The 19,304-nt window shown below is 47.5% G+C and overlaps 2 long non-coding RNA genes across 3 annotated transcripts in view; one reads left to right on the plus strand and one right to left on the minus strand.

Annotated features, from left to right (window-relative positions):
* The window catches only part of LOC128343026 (uncharacterized), a 37,447-nt gene extending 21,703 nt beyond the window's left edge, over positions 1 to 15,744 (plus strand). For both annotated transcript variants that reach the window (XR_008315318.1, XR_008315317.1), the window contains exons 3-4: positions 13,158 to 13,258; positions 13,705 to 15,744. This is a non-coding gene — a long non-coding RNA (uncharacterized LOC128343026). The remainder of the gene's footprint in view (positions 1 to 13,157; positions 13,259 to 13,704) is intronic.
* LOC128343028 (uncharacterized) lies at positions 535 to 12,979 on the minus strand. Its single transcript, XR_008315320.1, has 3 exons — positions 12,817 to 12,979; positions 1,374 to 1,469; positions 535 to 615 (listed from the first exon to the last, which is right to left on the minus strand). It is a non-coding gene; the product is annotated as an uncharacterized LOC128343028 (long non-coding RNA).
* Positions 15,745 to 19,304: the final 3,560 nt, after the last annotated feature.

A 19,304-nucleotide genomic window follows, 5' to 3' on the forward strand; every position in this document is an offset into this window, starting at 1 on the left:
AACCCACTGCTCTGGTGCCCTTTCTGCCCCAAATCTGCCACAAAGACACGCAAACTTCAACAACCCCTCACCCCCCCTCACTCCCCCGCCCCCGCGCCCCACTGTGGCAACCCCCTGCCCTGTGCCCCACTGCGGCAAACCCCGGCCCCACGCCCCACTGCGGCAGCAAACTACAGCTAACAGCAGCATCGTGTGCCCTACTCTTCCTCCTCCACCAAGCAAGCAGTTCTCATCCACAGACATTTTTTTCAACACATGCAGAGCTTTACAAAGAACCAAGTTTCCAAAGCAAGATCACACAGATGCAGCAGAACAACAAACCATCCTAGGCATTTGAATTGCATCATATATACAGTATATACACATACATTGTAACTAAATAGGGAGCAGTAAGGGAACAGAGAGACACAATATAACTATAGCTACACAATAGCTAGATTCTCCCACACAGAAGTCATGTTTAAACTTCCTTTAAACTAAACCACAACACAGAACTTTTTTAATTCAATTGCAATCCCAAACCTCCCTCCTACTTGCCTCCTCACTCACTCAGGACGCTGCTGGCACAGGGCACAATCAGGCAGTGATTCTCTCAAGGGGGTGGGAAAAAATCTTCTGGAACAAAAAAGCAAGCAATGCAGCAGCAGATTAATCAATTCCCAGACTGGCATGCAGTAGCCATAGCAGGCTTGCATGCTGGGCACAGGCTGGCAGCAAGGCAAGCATGGCATCATGGAAACTTGAGTTTATACATGCAATGCAATATTAGTTATTTCTCTCTCTCTCTCTCTTGAATGAGGCAGCCAGAAAGGCAGAAGCAAGTGAGTAACTTTTTGATGAATTGAACCAAACTCCTGCCATCATCCTCAAAGCAATCAGTCCAGACAGAGTGGAAACAGGGCATTGTTTGTTAGAGCTGGCAATAGTTAATCAGAATTTCTTAGCACATAATAGCATGACAATAGAACACATTCCAAGGAAATGAGTTTCCTCAGGGATGCTGTGCCTGCTTTTTGCATATCTTATCTTCTGCTAATCTCTTCTTCACAGACACTCACTACCTCACTAGTTGCTGCAGTCAGGAGACCAATGGTCCGAAGAACAAAATAACAAAACTTCGGCTCCGAAATAGGGTCATTTCGATTTGTATTTTTAAAAAATTGTTTTTAATTTTTTCATTTTGATCTGTATACAAAATGTCCGAAAATGCCATTTTCAGACACAAAATGTTTTGTTGCTGAATCGAAATGCACAAGCCTACTTAACAGTCCTCTCCCATCATTTTGGAAAATAGAATTCTTGGATAATTATTCCATTAATTCTTGTTGAATGTGTGAAGTATGAGAATGAAAAGGTTTCAGAACGATACCTACTTTCGCTCTTAGATGGCAGCAGGGTTTTGTCATAGAAGTCATTTTCAGAAACTTGTTCCAAAAGCACAGGAGTGTAATAGCACCTGAAACCTTTAACTGAGAGAGAAAGAGCAGACATCAGTAAAGAATACAGATTGCTAGTCAGAGCAGCACTATGTGGAACCACAGTGTTTTCTAGGCTAAAATCATCCATCACCATCCCTTACAATATGTGGGCAGCTTCACATTACTGCCGCAAAGGTGCCATGACCATCTTGAAGGGGAAACCAAAAGTTTTCCCAACACATAGTTTTATCATCAAGAAATAGAAGTTCAGCAGCAAGGCAATCCTCATCACAGCTGCTTAATATTAGGTTTGGGAGAGTACCGTGAAATAAACCTAATTGGCCAATAGAATTAACACTGACTTCAAAACTAGCAGACAGATCTGGCAATCTCTGCCATTTTCATCACAGATCTGTGCAACTTATAACCTACCATAGTCCATACAGCCTTTTGTGCCCCAGTGAGGAATGTCCTTACTACCTAATACATGAATAAATAAAAATTCCCACAAAACTAAACGAGCACAGCTGGATTTCTTCCTGACAATTTCCCCACTCACTCAAAAAATAGGCACCTTTCAAAGTGCTAATTATACTAGCACAGTAGTTCAAGCATTGTGAAGATGAGGAGTCGTTTCAACATTCTATCATGATAGGCAGAGCCAGCCCACTCACTAGGCCAACTAGGTGGTCACCCAGGGTGCCAAGTGGGCAGGGACAGTGAGGGCCTGGGTCATGTGGGAGCCAGGGCCAGCCTGTGCCCTTCACCCACATGGACAGTGTACAGTGTGGGACAATGTGTGCCTTTCAAGCGGACCAGTGGGTGCTCCCCACCATCTCCTCCCATCTGCTCCCCTTCCCTCCACACTGCAGCCTCCTCCTCCTGCGGCTTTCGCGGTGAGTTACAATGGTGCTAATTATAATGTCATTGCAACCCACCATGATATGTGGTGAGTGATGGCAGTGGCAAGGGTCAGGAAGAGGACTTGCCACAAAAGCACTGGGTGTTAGCAGTGGTGGCCAGGAGGGCTCGTAGGTAGGCAGGCAATGGCAAGCCTCTGGCTGCTGCGCCTGCGATCCCTGCCATGCCTACCACCTCCACCCACCATTTTTGTGGTGAACTATAGTTATGTCAATATAAACAAAGAGAAAGTAGCGGATGAACGTGGTCGTGGTGGCTAGCGACGTGCACAAAATCAGTTTGCCCAGTTTGGTTCGAGTCATGCAACATGACTCATGTTGAACATGAGTGCGATTCATGTCTGGCATGTTTGGTTTTGGCATCCTGAACAAGGGGCCTGTCTCAGTTTGTCTCACTCAGAGAGGCCTGATAAGGCTGGAGTGGTCCAGGGGAGACAGGGAGGAGGCTAGCAGTTGGAGGGACACCTGCCAGAGAACCCCGCCCCCGCACAACTGAAGCTGCACCAGTACCCCCCGAGACCGCAGAAGCCCTCAGAGGCAGTAAGTCCACCTTCCTCAATTAACATCCCTGATACCTCCAAACCAGGCCTGAACTGGAGTGCGGGGTTCAACTCAACCTCGAACCGAACTGGTCCCAGTTCAAGAGTGAGCTCTCAAACTAGTCCAGTTCGATGTTAAACTGGCTGGAGGTCATCTTGGTTTGCACATCCCTATTGGTGGCTGCTGCTGTGGTTGTTAAAAGGGAAGATGACAGGGAGCGCACAGCTGCCCACTCCCTTGCTTCACCTGGGGCACCCTTAGGAACATAGGAACATAGGAAGCTGCCATATACTGAATCAGACCATTGGTCTATCTAGGTCAGCATTGTCTTCACAGACTGGTAGCGACTTCTCCAAGGTTGCAGGCAGGAATCTCAGCCCTATCTCGAAGATGCCAGGGAGGGAACTTGGAATCTTCTATTCTTCCCAGAGTGGCTCCATTCCCTGATGGGAATATCTTACAGTGCTCACACTTCTAGTCTTCCATTCAAAAGCAACCAGGGCGGACCCTGCTTAGCTAAGGGGAGAAGTCATGCTTGCTACCACAAGACCAGCTCTCCTCCCTTGAGCCTTGAGCCAACCCTGCTTATAAGTCCTGAACATTCTATTGGTTATAAATTATTATTTTTTGACCATCCAAATTCAATTTTTATTGATTTTAACAATAGTAATATCATTAACAAATAAACAAAAGTGGACTTCCCGCACACATCTCTTCGTGAATCATCAGCTATAAGATTTACCTTTGCTATAATAATAATCCTATATAATAAAGTGCTTGGCGTGCGTCTGTGTCTCCCTCAGCTGTTCTGGTCATGCGCTGAGCGCATGCCCAGAACACGCCGAGGGAGATACAACTGCCGGCACCGGCCGCCATGTTGGGCGGTTGGAGGAGAAGTGGCGGGCCGAGGAGAAGCGGCCACCGCCGGGCGGGGGGAGGAGCAGCAGCAGGCTGAGCAGCGGCCAGGAGCGGCAGCAGAGACCACGAGCGGCGGTGGAGGGCTCTTAAGCCCGGCCGCTGGGGGTACCGGGGCTGGGCGAGCGGCTTGGCAGGGTGGCTGCGGAGGCCAGGAGTGGCGGCCAGGAGCAGCAGCAGAGGCCACTAGCGGTGGCGGAGGGCTCTTAAGACCAGCTGCCGGGGGTACCAGGGCTGGGCGAGCGGCTCTGCAGGGTGGCTGTCTCGGGCCGAGCAGCCTGGTAGAGGGCTCTTAAGCCCGCTGCGCGGCCTGGTAACAGGCGGCTCACCGGGGGCTGTCGCGGGCCGAGCAGCCCTGTAGAGGGCGGCCCGCCGTGGGCCGGGTTAGCGGCCAAGAAAAAGCGGGAGGAGGAGGTGGCCCCGGGCGGGAGGAGACGGCGGGGGAGGGCGGAGAAAGCTACTAGCGCCCGTTAATTTAACGGGCTGAAAAATACTAGTTCAAAACATATATTTAAACCCTTACAAACACATAGTCTACCCAACCTGCAATTTTTACTAAATTTCAAACCCTGCTGTAAAGTCCATAGTAGGAAAATAGTTCTTTAGATACAACAAAAATGGTTTCCAATCTTCTTTAAAACATTCTAAGTTTTGGTCTCTTATCAATGTTGTCTATTGGTTATAAAATCAAAACCATCTACTAGAGTGCTGTGTGATCAGTAATGATGTGGTGCAACGTCACTAATTGTGTTCGCTTCTAACTTGCCCAGTCACCCACACTTTTCCTTGCTCTTTGAGACCCAAATAAAAGTGGGGAGGATGGAATGGATGGATAGGTTGTCCATGTGGGTGCATGGAGGGCAAGTTGTAAGTGAGCACAATTTTTGATATTTCACAATGTCATTACTGATCCATAGGCGTAACGATGGGGGGGCAGGGGGGCACGTGCCCCGGGCACTATTGTTCTGGGTCACATGGGAGGCGCCGCCATGACCCCCGCTGGCCATCCCCCCCCAATTTTTTTTGAAATTTCTTTTTAATACAAATTTGAATTTCTGCGGCTCAGCCGCAGCAGCAGTCAAGGGATTGCGTCGGCGCCCCCTCCCCCACGAGCGGTCGCCCCCATTGTTTTTTGCTGGCCTGGCTGCTGGCCTGGCTTGGCGGCGGGCGCCTTCCATGTTCACTGCTAGACGCACGCATGCGCGACTCGGCCGGCGTGCCGAGTCGCGCTGCACCTGAGTGCGGTGGGTGCGTCTCCGATGTCCTCCCAGCTCGGTTCACCTGCACGTGGCGCGGACCGGGTGGAGCGGGAGGAGAGGAGAGCGTTGTTTCTGGGGCGGCTGGCTGGCTGGCGGCGCAGGGAGCTGCTCTGACGGGTTCGCCTGCCGCTGCTGCTGCTGCTCTACCCCGATGCCGCAGGAGCTGCGGCATCCGCCCAGGAGAGCCGGCCCGGGGAGGAGAGGCTCCATGAGCCACGGCAGCAGCAGTGCCTCCCCCTCCCCAGGGCAGCGCCGCCCTCTGCTTCTTTGCTCCACCACCTGGGCGCCCCGCCTCAGCCCCCTCCTGCAGCGGCGGCACCCCCAGGCCCCTAGCAGCAGCTGCAGCAGCTGCAGCTGCCTCCTTCACTGCCGCTGCCTGAGCACCTTCCAGCGCGGCCCCAGCCGGGAGAAGAAAGGGCTCCCTCCTCCTCCTCCTCTCGCCGCCGCCGCTCCCTCTGTGGACTTCCCCAGCTCGCTGGGCACCCACCCCAAGAAGGAGCCCATGGAGGCGCTCAACACGGCGCAGGGAGCCCGCGACTTCATCTACAGCCTTCACTCCACCGAGCGGAGCTGCCTGCTGCCGGAGCTGCACCGCTTCGAGTCCATCGCGCAATCGCCCAAGGTAGGGTGAGAAGAGTGTGCGGCGTGTCCCGGGCAAGGGAGGAGAGACTCGCCCGTCCCACTTGTTCCCCCTCCTCTGCCCTCTCTCCCGAGCAGCACTCAATCCAGGGCGTGCTTGTATTGGAGGAGACCAGCAAGTGTTCAGCTCCCTCGGAAGGAAGGCAGAGGGTTGCAGCCATCCCTTGGCTTTGGGCAGGCAGCGGGGTCTGTATATGGTCAGATCAGATTACGGGAAAGTTGCATGGAAACAGTTGAGAAAAGAAGATAATGATGAGTGGGAGTGGGGGAAACGTATACAGGCAATAATTCGTTTTATGGAGAAGCTTGTTTACCGGGATCCTCGGGAGAAGGGTTGTCTATAAACAAACTGTTTGCAATGTGAGCTGTGTATATAGCTGCCGCTGGGGCAAGGTTCTGTGGCATGTGTGCAACTTGCGTACAAAGTGTCTTGTTGCCTCGCTTAGCGCGGCGCTTGTAAACAGACAGATGGCAAGGCAGAGCAATTCCTTGGGCAGGCTCCCGGAAACTCAATTGATCCTTCATCCCTTTGCCCATTTATGGAAACAGGAAGCGAGGCTGGTTTGTAACAAACGTAAGCATTTTTAGAACATTGGTAAGCGCAACTTCGACTCTTCCCCCTGTCGTCATGGGCCAATAATACATGCAAAGGAAACCGTAACCAAGGGGGCTGGCATGACCTAAATAGAGGGAGGAGCTTCTTAAATCAAGAAAGCACTGGAGAGAACATCAATGGGGATCTGGTATTTCCTCCTGCTGCTGGGTTGCTCGAGGGAGAGCCCATAATCACTGTAGTAATCTGGGCGTATCGGTGAGAAAGCAAACTTTCGTCCTGATCCTATGATGTCAAGCTACTAAAGGACTTGTTAGAGCTTACAATTTTTAAAAGAAATCTTTTGCAGATACGAACTGTATGTAAATGCTTCAAACGAAAACAGTAATGCGTGCAAAGAGTGTAACGGCTTAGTAGTAACCTGTACACAGTAAGCAACAGAAGTGAGTATTGGACCATGAGATATAAAGTCTGAGCCCTCTTCCGCCTTGCATTCTTGTCATCATTTGCTTTATTGTGCTAAATAATGTCACTGGATACATTCTGTCTGGGGATAACTTTAAATGCTTTTTCTGCTGGCTTCAGCATAGATAGCTTGGTCTGTCCTATCCTGCTCCTTTGGAGAGTGGAAATAGGGAGGGCGAAAAGAGGTCCAGCAGCCCGCCAGGCACAGTTGGAAAGCAGCCACTCTGCCCCTCAATTGCCTCTTGTTATCTGTCTAATGTTGCATTTCCTCCCTTCATTCTGTCTGCATCTGGTATGTTTGTGTGCGTGCTGAGAAAGGGGGGAAGGGGATGTGAGCGTGATTGAAATGCAAGCTAGGTATCCAGAGATTGCCATCTCTTGCAAATGTGAAGGCAGTGCATTCAGCACTTGCAAATCCAGTGTTTCCTTCCTGCCCCTTCAGAATCTACACTGACAGCTTCTGTATTTGGGTATGAGCACATGTGAATGTTTCCCCAGTGGTTTCTGATATATTGCTTTAGTAGGTTGCAACATTCTCTCTCCCTCCCCCTTGAAATGCTTTCTTCTCTGTCATTTTGGGCTGTTTTTTCAGGTCTTCACTTTCCTGACCCTTTTAGTTTGTTTACAGCAAAAAAAAACCAAAAAAAAAAACAGCCCTATATACCCTGTTTCCCCGAAAGTAAGACCTACCCCGAAAGTAAGACCTAGCAGTAATTTCTGATGTACCGCTAATTGCCCTAGTGCATTTTGGGGGGCTAAAATTAATATAAGACACTGTCTTATTTTCGGGGAAACACGGTAATATATATATTTAAAGAAAGCTCTTCTCCTGGGGGAATAAGTGTGTGTTTGTGCATTGTGGGGGGGGGAGGGAGAAAGAGTATAGCGACACAGATATTTCTTAATAGCCCTGCATAATGGAATTGCTGTCTAGATGTGAACTGGTTTAGCAGCTTCTTCTCCCTATATCACTGCTGCCCGATATAGGTGTTTCCATTCAAACCCGCAACCTTTTGCTCCCTAGGCAAGTTACTTCATTGCTGTGCCATTAGGTGTGGCTTGTATTCCTTGTAAATCTAAGAGTAGGCAGTTGTGGGGTGTGTGTGTGTGTGTGTGTGTGTGTGTGTGTGTGTGTAGGATCTTGATTATGGAAGTTGGCTGAGTGTCAGGATGGGACAGGTGTCTTGTGTGTGTGCTGCAGTAGTATTCAGGAACATAGGAAGCTGCCATATACTGAGTCAGACCATTAGTCTATCTAGCTCAGTATTGTCTACCCAGTCTGGCAGTGGCTTCTCTAAGGTTGCAGGCAGGAGTCTCTTGCAGCCCTATCTTGGAGATGCTGCCATGGAGGGAACTTGGGACCTAGATGCTCTTCCCAGAGTGGCTCCATCTCCTGAGGGGAATATCTCGCAGTGTTCACACTTCTAGTCTCCCATTCAAATGCAAACCAGGGTCGACCCTGCTCAGCTAAGGGCGCGGCGGGGGGGGGGCGCGGCGGGGGAGGAGCAGTTTCAGTGCTTGCCCCGGGCGCCATTTTCCCTAGTTACGCCTCTGTACTGATCACAGCACTCTGTGTCAAACTTAGTTGGGAGGTAGGCTGGATTTGGTTCCAATGCACCTCTGGGGGGCCATCTCTATTTCATGCAACCACCTTCTTACACCTGCCTTGTGCGGCTGCCTTCTCACACTCTGTCAGGACCCAAGGTTAACACAAACAATATGTTTGTGACCCTTTTATTTATTTCAAACCCTTTGTTTCTTGATTACACTGCCACCACCAAATTAAATCCTAATTTGGGTTTCAAGCACTAACTTTGATATTGTGCTGGAGCTGTAATGTGTGGAGAGGTAAATAAACACAGTTGAAACAGTTTTAAAGTTCCAAAGCAAAGAAAACAACTCATTCTTGTGTAATAGCTTCAGCGGTTTCTTATTCACTACAATGTATGGTCAAATGCATAATGGTTTCTGAAACAAAAATAAGAAGCTTAGAATTGGCAAGATTGTACACTGGCTCTTATATTTCAAAATTGTTTTAAAACTCAGATGCTTAGATAAGGTTGTGTTAGTGCATCAGCAAAGAAGCAAGAGGCACACTGGAGAATTGAGAAAGCCAAAGAATACCAGAAAGAAGTCAATATGTGCTTTATTGACTACAGAATACTGAGAGAAGCTGGTTTGGAAGATGATGAGCATTGTTTTAAAGTTGGAGGAAGAAACATCAATAACCTGTGCTACGCTGATGACACCACTCTGATAGCTGAGATGGCGGGTGATTTGCAAGCTCTAATAATGAAGGTCAAGGAGCACAGTGAAAAAATAGAACTACAAATAAATGTAAAGAAGACTAAACTAATGACCACAGGTACAGCAACCAGCCTCAGATTTGACAATGAAGAGAGGGCGCTCTGCTCCGGGTGCCAACAATGAGGAAGGCTCGATTGTAGAGCACGCGGGAGAGGGCCTTCTCTGTTGCTGCCCCCAGACTCTGGAATGCTGTCCCGGTGGCTGTTTGTTCCTCAGTCTCCATCACAGCTTTTAGAAAGCATGTTAAATCTTGGCTTTTTACCCAGGCTTTTATTTGATTGTCTCTGCTGCTGCTCTTTGTATTTTGTACTGTTTTTTATGCTTGTGTTTTAAATTTTTAATCAGATTGTCATTTTTACAATCTTGTTTTCAAATTCTGCTGTAAACCACCTTGGGATTGTTTTAATGAAAGGCAGTATATAAATTTAACAATAAATAAAATAAATAAATAAATTCAAGAGGTGGATAGCGTCTTCCTTTTAGGAATCACCATCAACAGTAAAGGATCCAGCAGTCAAGAAATACACTGCAGACTAGCACTTGGTAGGGTAGCAATGAAGGCCTAGGAAAAGATATTTAGATGCCGTGATGTGTCTACCCCTACAAAGATTAGAATAGTTCAGACAATGGTTTTTCCTGTCACATTCTATGGATGCAAAAGCTAGACTTTGAAGAAGCAAGATAGAAAAAGCATTTTGAACTTTGGGGCTGGAGAAGACTTTTGAGGATACCATGGACAGCCAGGAAAACAAACCAATGGTTCCTAGAACAAATCAATGCAGAATTTTCACTCAAGGCACAAATGACCAGGCTCAAACTATCATACTTTGGACACATTATGTGAAGATCCAGCTCCCTTGAAAACTCCATAATACTGGGAAAAGTTGAAGGAAAGAGAAGAAGAGGATGACCAGCAGCAAGGTGCATGGACGCAATCACAACAGCAATGAATTCACCACTGAGAGACCTTAAAGACCAAGCTGAAGACAGGTCATCCTGGAGAGAATCTATCTATGTGGTCCCTAAGAGTCAACACTGACTTGATGGCACAATCAATCAATCAAATCAACAAAGGCTTTACGTTCAAATTACTGAGGTGACTGTTTAGAAATAACAATCTTCTTTAGATTTTCAGCACCTTTACTGGGATATGTTCCTATCAATACTTTTCTGCTGCCTCCCAGGAGCCCCTCCCCACTTGTGTCTGAGTCTCCAGGCTTGAAGATTTCACTCTTGACATGCACAGGAACCTCAAAGCATCATGAGCTCTCCATTTATGGTACATGGGGACAGGTCATTTAGTTGACAGCGGGCTAGTTGCCCCCAGATCTTGGACACTAACAAGCAAATTGGACAGGGGAGCAGATACACACACTCCTTATGTTGAGACACCCTAAGCAGATCCCAGAAGTTAACTAAAGCATGTTAACTTTCAGCCAAGGCCACTCAGCACTCAGAGTGCACCAGCCTTGGCCCCTCCCCTCCTTTTGCAAAGGATAGCAGCAAGCTAATGCACCAATTGCCTCAGAAGGAAGAATGCAAATAAGACTCCTGGAGGTAATGCTCCTCCCTCGCAAAAGAGGTTGAGTCATCGATAAGGACCTCGAGGTGTACCCATTAAAAGTACTGATTGGATTATTGGACTCTCGGTTCATGCAGATTTCCCCTTCTCACATCTATGCACTCTATTCTCATGGCAATCAGCCTTGGCTTGCCTCAGCAGTTCCCACATTGTTGCACCCAGGAAGAGCAATCAGCAACAATGGACTCCTTGCCAGTTCCACCCAACACACCTTTTCCACAAAAACGGTCAACTGGAATGTTCCCCCAGGACATGAACTGGAGTATATCTGGCCCCAATTCAGTGTGCTCTTTGCTTACCATCTACCTTGGAGTCACCAGCTGCATGGGCGATTTACTGTTCACAGGCCATCATGCCAGGCTGTGTTCAGTTCTTCGTGCCATTCTCCACAGCAGCTTTCTTGCCCAGCCTGATCTGCCCAGTCTCCCTTGCAAACATACGAAGCTAGTTCCATGGAGGAAGCACCTTGATGGAGTCATCTTCCCAACTAACACCTCCGATCTCTTTGCACCCACCTTTGCCCAAGCTGTCCCTAAGGAACAAGCTCCTTGAGTTGTTCCAGGAGCCCCAATGTCTCTACGCCCAGATATGATGTGAACATTTGCTCCTCTCTGGGCCCGTCCCTATCCCTACTCTCCTTTCTTTAATCCATCCGCCTCCTGCTCAGTGTTCCCTCTAAGGTGAGCGCAAGTGCTCATGCTAACACATTTTTTTTAATGTCCACGCATTTAGTCTTAGATCCTGCTCAGGTTGAATCAGGAAGGCCCCACTCTGAATGCACATGCACACACACTGCCTTGATACTGCCAACCCTAACAAAATTCATTCCGCACACAGATGGAAAAACAATTGAGAGAACACTGAGCCCTCTCTAAAAGCCTTTTTCTCTTGCCTGCCTGGGAATTTATACAATTAGGACTTTAAGATAAAACGCCTCTTTGCACTTAAACGTATCTTGAATAGAATTGCCTTAACCACACATTTCTTTGTGCTGTACCCCTCCCTACAATAAAGACTTTCTTTTGGGTTTTGAAACTTAAACCTTGCCTCCGTCCAATCATTTCCTGGGTCCACAATTTTGTGTAAATTTAATTCTGACAGGGAACTGTTCCTTTCTGAGCTAGTTTCCACACCCTAGCCTGAACACAAATTTAGGGGTGTTTACCAATCTCCCCGGGGCAGTTCCATTAACAGATTCAACCATTCTGGCTATATATCCAGTGTAATCAACCATACACACCCAGCATTTACACTTGATAGTCAAGCTTGCTCTACACAGGTCGTGCCTGGTGTGTAAAACCTACCCACCAAATTCTCAAGTCCACCCTCAGTCCTGCCCTAGAGAACCCTAAGCAGAGATCCTCTCTCTAGTCCTGTCTCTATTGAATCTGTCAGTTAACTCGCACTGAATTTTATAGCCACCTCTTCTCTCCATTCCAAAGCCCCTCCCTCAGGAATTCTCTCCTGGAGGTTTCTAAGTTTAAATTCCTCTTCATTCATTCATTCTTTCGATTTCTATACCACCCTTTCAAAAATGGCTCAGGGAGGTTTACAGAGAAAAATAATAAACGTATAAGATGGATCCCTGTCCCCAAAGGGGTTACAATTAAAAATAACCCAAACTTTGTTTGAAACTGCATACTAGCCAATCACCACACACCTGCTTCGGTACCACTGTCTTCTTGCACCAGCCTTCCCCTTCACTCACTCACCCACCCACCCCTTTCCCCTCCACTCACTAATGCAGGGGAAGGTGCCTCTCATCACCTTCTGTCTTCATCTTCCTCCTCCTCCCATTTTCTCTCCCATCCTTGCTTCCGCCTCTCGCTTGCCTTCTTTCACTCAGTGAAAGGTGCCTCTCTTTACCTTCTTTCTTTATCCTCCTCCACCTCCCCCCCTTTCACTCTCTTCCTTTCTTCCTCCCTACTCCCTTCCTTTCCTTGCCCTCCTGTCTTCCTCTTTGCACCCTCTTTCTTCTGTCCTTGTCTTCCTCTTTCTCCCTCATCCTCTCACTCTTCATTCTTCCTCTCCTCTTCCCCCCCACTCACTCTTGCCTGAATCCTCCCAGCACTGAAGAGCCATGATATACAGGAGGGAGAGGCATGGCGGCAGTATAGGAGGAAGGAGAAATTCTGTTGGAGTTCCAGTGCATCGACCTTTTGCACCAACTATCCTAATGAGCAAGAGGAGCAGAGGTAGCAAGTGAGGGTCTCCTTACCTGTCCCTGCTTGCCACTGCTCTAGGACCCGTGCCTTGACTCCTCAGGTACTTCCTGTAGTGAGTCAGTCCTCTTCCTTCCTTCCTAGCAAGAAGATGGAAACCTCTCTCTCTTTCTCCCTACCTATTCACTATGTAGCTGGTAGATAGGACAGGTTTTTCTATCTCAAATCTACTTCACCAATAAGCTAGTTAAGTAACTTAGAATCTACAGTGATCTCCATGCGCATTACTTAAACAGCTGCAACAACTTAACTCTGCACTCTGTAATTGGAGTGGTAGCTTCCTTGGTGCTTTGCTAAATAATCACTAACCCCAACAAATTATTCCTTCTGTGTGCAGGGTGAAGAAGGAGAGGAATGCTGGCAGCGGACAGAAGAAGGAAGCAAGACACAAAGAAAGAAAACAAATGAATGAATGAACCGGCCAGCCAGCCACAGCAGGTGGGGAGCAATGCCACCACTTCAGTATGCAGCAGGGTGGGGGAAGGAACCCCCCCCACACACACACACTGATAATTCTTGACTGTCTAATCCTATGTTCCCCACCCCTCCCCTCAGAAGGGAAAACAGGGAAAGGGAGCCTTGGGTACTATGCTAGTTCATGTATGGGACAAGGACCTAGGAGCACTGAGTTCAAATCCCCACTCAGTCATGCAACCGGGTGACTTTGGGACAGTCACACTCTCTTAGCCTAGTGTGTGGTAAGGATAAAATGGCCTAGTGTAAGATAGGGTAAAAGAAGATGGAGAAACACATGCAACACCCCAAAACCGCTAGAGCGAGGATGGGAAAGGGATTAAAAAACAGATTAATACTGCTTCAGGGATCTCGCAGGATAGGGCTTTCCCCCATTCAGTTCTAAATCTTAGCCTCTTCTTTTCATTCAGTGAATACTACCATGTATCTTCCTAAGAAATAAGTTGCGGAAGCTTAGTGATAGCTTGAAGACACCCTGTCAAATCTCATCCCAACCAAAATCAGAAACTTCATCTCACCCAAAGTGCAGCAAAGCAGAACCAAAACAATTAGAAGAATCTTCATCTTGCTGAATGTTGTCAATGCAGCTGGAAAGATCAATGAGATCAAGAGGAAAGTAGAAGCAACCTCCAAATCAGCCTCTTCTCCACAGAGAAGTAAGTGCTGACTGTTCAAAACACAGTGATATAGGCCGAGGGCATAAATCAGTGAAAGGAAACACCCACTTATTGGAAAGTAAACAGGAGATGGTTATCTGCAAGTGATCTGCATATACTTTATTTGTATGCCAACCTTTAAAAATAAGATTTGCACAGAGCAGTTCACAGAACAAAAATGTGAACTGTTAATTGAGCGGAAAGGAAGTAAGAGGAAGTCTGCAGCAAGAGAAAGATGTAGCAGATACAAATGTACAGCTCTGTAAACAGGTACAGTCATTTACATATGAAACTGGTACAGTCATTTACATGTGATGCTGAACTCAGGTACAGTCCACTTCCTATCTATACCATGCATTTGAAGGGTCTATATCCAGGTTCATCTTTAACCTTTTAACATGCACAAAACATGAGTATGAAAGTACAGGCATCTGCATACTCATACAGCATGATTTCTGAATTGGTCTAATGTGCAGGTTGCATTTAGGGATGCACAGGCATCCTTTTCCTTATCCTGGAGCTGTCTGCTGATCTGCTTCCATTCTAAACAGACATGCACAAATTGTCATTGCTTTGTCAGTGACTGATGCCATCCCTCAAAAAGCAGCCCCAAGTGTGCCCTTTGCTGCTGCCTCCATTCCCTTCTGCCCCAAAGCAACCCAGGAGCTTGCCTTGGGGTCAGGGAAGTCAGTAGCCCTACTAGATATGCTGGCTGCAGGTGCTCCAAGCCCCTCTCCGGCCAGCCTCCATTGCCACATTCCTTTCTTTCTGCCTCTCCTCAGGAACCAAGATTGGACAGGGTTAAGGCTGGGTTTTGGCAGCAGTAGGTGTACCAGACAGAGATGTTGCCAAATTTCTCTTGTATCTACATCTCTCTGGAGAATAGGAATTCCTCTCAACAGGAACGGAACTCAATTCAGCAGCTTTCTTGCGTGTTTTGCAGCTTTCTTGCCTGTTTTGTCTTTAATTTCTCATAAGGATATGCATTTGATGTTGTTAATTTCTCCCTTTCCCCAGATGTCATTGTTGTATTGTGATTTCATTCTTATCTCCATTCATATTTTCCCCAGATTGCCTTTTAAGAGTCCAAAATGTTTTGTCTTAGAACCATTTCCAGTTGGAAATGCATGAAACATTATGGAGTCATTCAGGGATAGGTGAATTCAGAAGCCATTCACACAAGCCCACAAACACACACACAATGGCTGTGTGTGTGTGTGTGTGCGCGCGCGCGCACTTGTGTGAATGGCTACAATGTGTGAATGGCTTATCTCTGTGTGTGTGTGTTGTGTGAACAGCAGAAGTGTGTGTGTGTGTGTGTGTGTGTGTGTGTGTGTGTGAATGGCTACAGTGTGAGTGTCTCTCTGTGTGAATGGCTGCAGTGTGTGCACCCACACTTTGCCTTGGTCATTCAGTGAGACATTGGGCTGCGGAGGGATGCACTCAGCAGTCATTTAACAGGTGCAGTTTCCCTAATAACTTCCTAGAAATGCCCTTGATGAATTTCTGCCTGATTCTTCTCTGATTAGACAAAGTGTGGGTGCAGTTCTAAAGCCACCATCAAATATGAGACTCTACAAAATCTTCACAGCTTATGTGGCACAGAACTTAAGATGGTCACCTTAACTTGCAATTTCCATTCTTTTTAGAGCATGAGTCAAAATGTAAAGCATCTAAACTCTCATCTTAAACCAGAAGTTTTTGGATTACTGATATATTTTGGCAGTCACAACATTTTGGATACATTTCATTTATGAGCTAATGTGTGTTGCACAATGAATTAATTTCAAAACATGTTCTTTTGGCCTGTGTTTTTTTGTTCCAGAAGCAGAGAGAGCTGTTCTCTCCCACCAGTTCCCAGTAGTACACGTCTCTCTATATGTAAGGACACATCAGAAGCTGTGGTGGCTGCTGGCCTCTTGAGCAGCAGGGAGGGCAGGAGAGAAGCGATACTAGTCATAATCTTTGTTAGGAAATAGCTGCTGGCTCTCTTTTATAGGAATGTGCACAGACCGGTTCGGAGGCCATTCTAAAGGCCTCCAGACCGGTCCGGTCACTGGGTGGTTTTGGTTCGGGTGGGGAGTTTGGGGGCTTCCATTAAGGGCGGGGGGGGGGGCTTTACTTACCCCTCCCGCGCTTTCCACACACTGCCACCGTAATTATTGAAGAAATTGCTCCTCCGATGGCTGTTCCTATTTTAAAAAATGGCTGCCCCCTTGAAGCCCTGGCCCCCTGCTGCTGCCTTGAAGCCCCCTCCCACCCCCTTAAATCTCGCCCCGGACCCTTAAATCATGCCCCGATAACATTAAGAGGCGGGCGGCGGGGAGATGTTTCTTCTTTGCAAAGTTCTTTGCAAAAGTAAAAGTACTTTTGCAGCCTAGCAGGGAAGGGAGCGGAGGACATCTCCCTGCCGCCCATTTCCCTGCCGGTCTGCAAAAGTACTTTTACTTTTGCAAAGAACTTTGCAAAGAAGAAACAGTTCTTTGCAAAGTTCTTTGCAAAAGTAAAAGTACTTTTGCAGACCGGCAGGGAAACGGGCGGCAGGGAGATGTCCTCCCGCCCCCTTCCCTGCTAGGCTGCAAAAGACTTTAGGAAGGCTTCTGCGCGCGCATGCGCAGAAGCCTTCCTAAAGTCTTTTGCAGCCTAGCAGGGAAGGGGGCGGGAGGACATCTCCCCGCCGCCCGCCTCTTAATGTTATCGGGGCATGATTTAAGGGCCCGGGGCGAGATTTAAGGGGGTGGGAGGGGGCTTCAAGGCAGCAGCAGGGGGCCAGGGCTTCAAGGGGGCAGCCATTTTTTAAAATAGGAACAGCCATCGGAGGAGCAATTTCTTCAATAATTACGGCGGCAGTGTGTGGAAAGCGCGGGAGGGGTAAGTAAAGCCCCCCCGCCCTTAATGGAACCCCCCACCCCAGTGCCGGACCGCAGCTCCGCGGTTCCGTGCACACCCCTACTCTTTTATGCTATCCGTGATTTTTATTGTTTGATGTAGCTTACTTTGCTATCCTCGCATTTTATTGTTATGAATGGATATACCAAAAATTAATGCATCTATTTCTATAGAGGCCAGACATATCACGTGGTATTCATGGCTCTCAATAATTCCAGTGGACCTTGAGGGAGCTTCCACTCTTTTCAATGGGCAGCATTCTTATTCATTTTAGTTCATCCCAGTTATTCATACCTTGGGGGTTTTCCCCCTGTTGAGCCCCAGGGGTAGTTGAACTCAGAGGACCTTGTTTATTATTTCCATAATCAATTTGAAAGCTTACAGTTAAAGAATAAACCTGCGGCAATGCCCAGTTCCCTGCAGGGTGGATATTAAATATCTAAACAAAACCTAGATACTTGACCAATATCCCCAAAATTGATTTGAGACCTGCCCAGTTCACAAATGCAGTAGTTGACACCAATTGTCTTAGGTATTCAGCTTGAAATCCATGTATACTGAGGAGCTATACTGGAGTCAAAGACAGCGGAATTGACTACCCACTGGAGGCCCTCTGGCTCTTTTGGAAGATATAGCAGTTTCTTGGCAGAAGGTGGGGGAAAAGTGCAAACACAAAATATCTTCAAAATGTTTATTTAAGCGAAATAAAATAATTACAAGAAAGTCACAAGAACTGGCAAGTGTGTTTGTGTGTCTCTTTGTGTGTATCTGTAAAAGTTCAATGACTATCAGCTTGTATTGTAAATAAGTGAGGACAGCCAGAGAGAGAGGAGGAGAAAGAGAGAAAGACAGGATGGGAGTAGAAGGGGCATTCATGATAGATCAGAGTCATGAATCTCGCACTCATATCAGTGAATCCTGATGTGCTTGATGAAAGCTGGGACTTTTACACACATGGCTTTTAGCTCACACCCCTTCCAGAATGGAGGGTGCAAGTCCACATATCAGCTGGATTTACCCCATGGTCCCTCCAAGCTATCAGGGACCAGTACACACCCGATACTGCTTTCCTCCGAATTACTTCTGTGTATTCTAGCTTGGCCCGAATAATGTCAGATTTGGCAGCTTTGGGTTAAGTGTTCTATTGTTTGATCCGGCTGCTTGGCAACTTGCCTCTCTGGTCTTCCGCAACTAGCTGTCAAATTAACAACAACAGAAAGGTCCTTCGCCGCTTCCTCTGGAATGTGATTGGTGGGAGAAAAAACCTGGAGCAAACTGTGGGAAAGCACACAGAAAAAGATCGACAGGGAATGCAGAGAGGAGCCGAGGAAATGCTGAGGATGTGTGAAATGGTCCACTTAATGCAGCAAATTAAACAGCTCTGAATCTGCTGAGAAGCAGATTCACTCTTCCGATAACCCGTGGCATGAAGACATGTCTGGATAACTCCTGGGGGGTAGCTGGCTGGAGTTCGATAAAAGCATAGACCACAGATGTAGATGGGCCTTGGAACACCAGTCCCTCATGTTGGATAGCCTGGTCAGGCTGCTTTCCCAGTAAGAATTCAGTCTATCATGGCATCATGCCAACTGGTTAGCTGGCCAGCTTGTGAGCAGTTCTCGGAGCAGACCAACAGCTCTGAGCCAAAAGGCTCTCTCCATCTCGTGGTGGATTCCCTTCTGCAGCTAAAAGTTTCATGCACAATAGTAGGACAGAGGGGCCTCAAAAAGAATGCGAGAAAATGAAAGAACACAAGCTATGCTGTATATAGGCGTCTATATGGAGGAAATAGACAGAACACATGTATGAATACATACATACATTCATACATACATACATACATACATACATATGAGTTCGTATAGGGAGAGCTGCTATCGCTGCCATTACCAGTTTGGAGGTGGGTGTGTGGGTGGCTGGAACACAAAAGATACAATGAAAACTCTTAACAAATTTAGGACAGAAACTTTAAACTATCAATACTTCAAATTTCAGAGATCTCCAGGTAGCGATGGGAAAGACCCCCACCGGAAACCCATGAGAGCTGCTGCACATCACTGTTGACAGTATTTAACTAGAAGGACCAATGGCTGAACTTACTGAAAGGCAGCTTCCTAAATCTGTATGTTGCTGCCACTTTATGCACTAGTAGTGTGCACGGATCGGTTCGGAGGCCATTCTACTGGCCTCCGAACCGGTCCGGACAAGGGGTGGTTTTGGTTCGGGAGGGTTAGGGTGGGGGGTTCCATTAAGGGCGGGGGGGCTTTACTCACCCCTCCCGCGCTTTGCTGCTTTGGCGCCATAGTTAGTTTAAAAAATGCGCCGCAGAATCGCTCGCCGCCCGCTTGCCGCTCCGGGGCTCCTTCTTGTCTTCAAAATCGGGCAGCAGGATACTTCCCTGCCGCCCCCGAAGCCCCCTCAAGCCATTTTAGCTCTTTAAATCTCGCCCCGGACTGAGTGCTATA

Source organism: Hemicordylus capensis, chromosome 2 (assembly GCF_027244095.1).
Source record: "Hemicordylus capensis ecotype Gifberg chromosome 2, rHemCap1.1.pri, whole genome shotgun sequence".
Lineage (NCBI taxonomy): Eukaryota > Metazoa > Chordata > Lepidosauria > Squamata > Cordylidae > Hemicordylus > Hemicordylus capensis.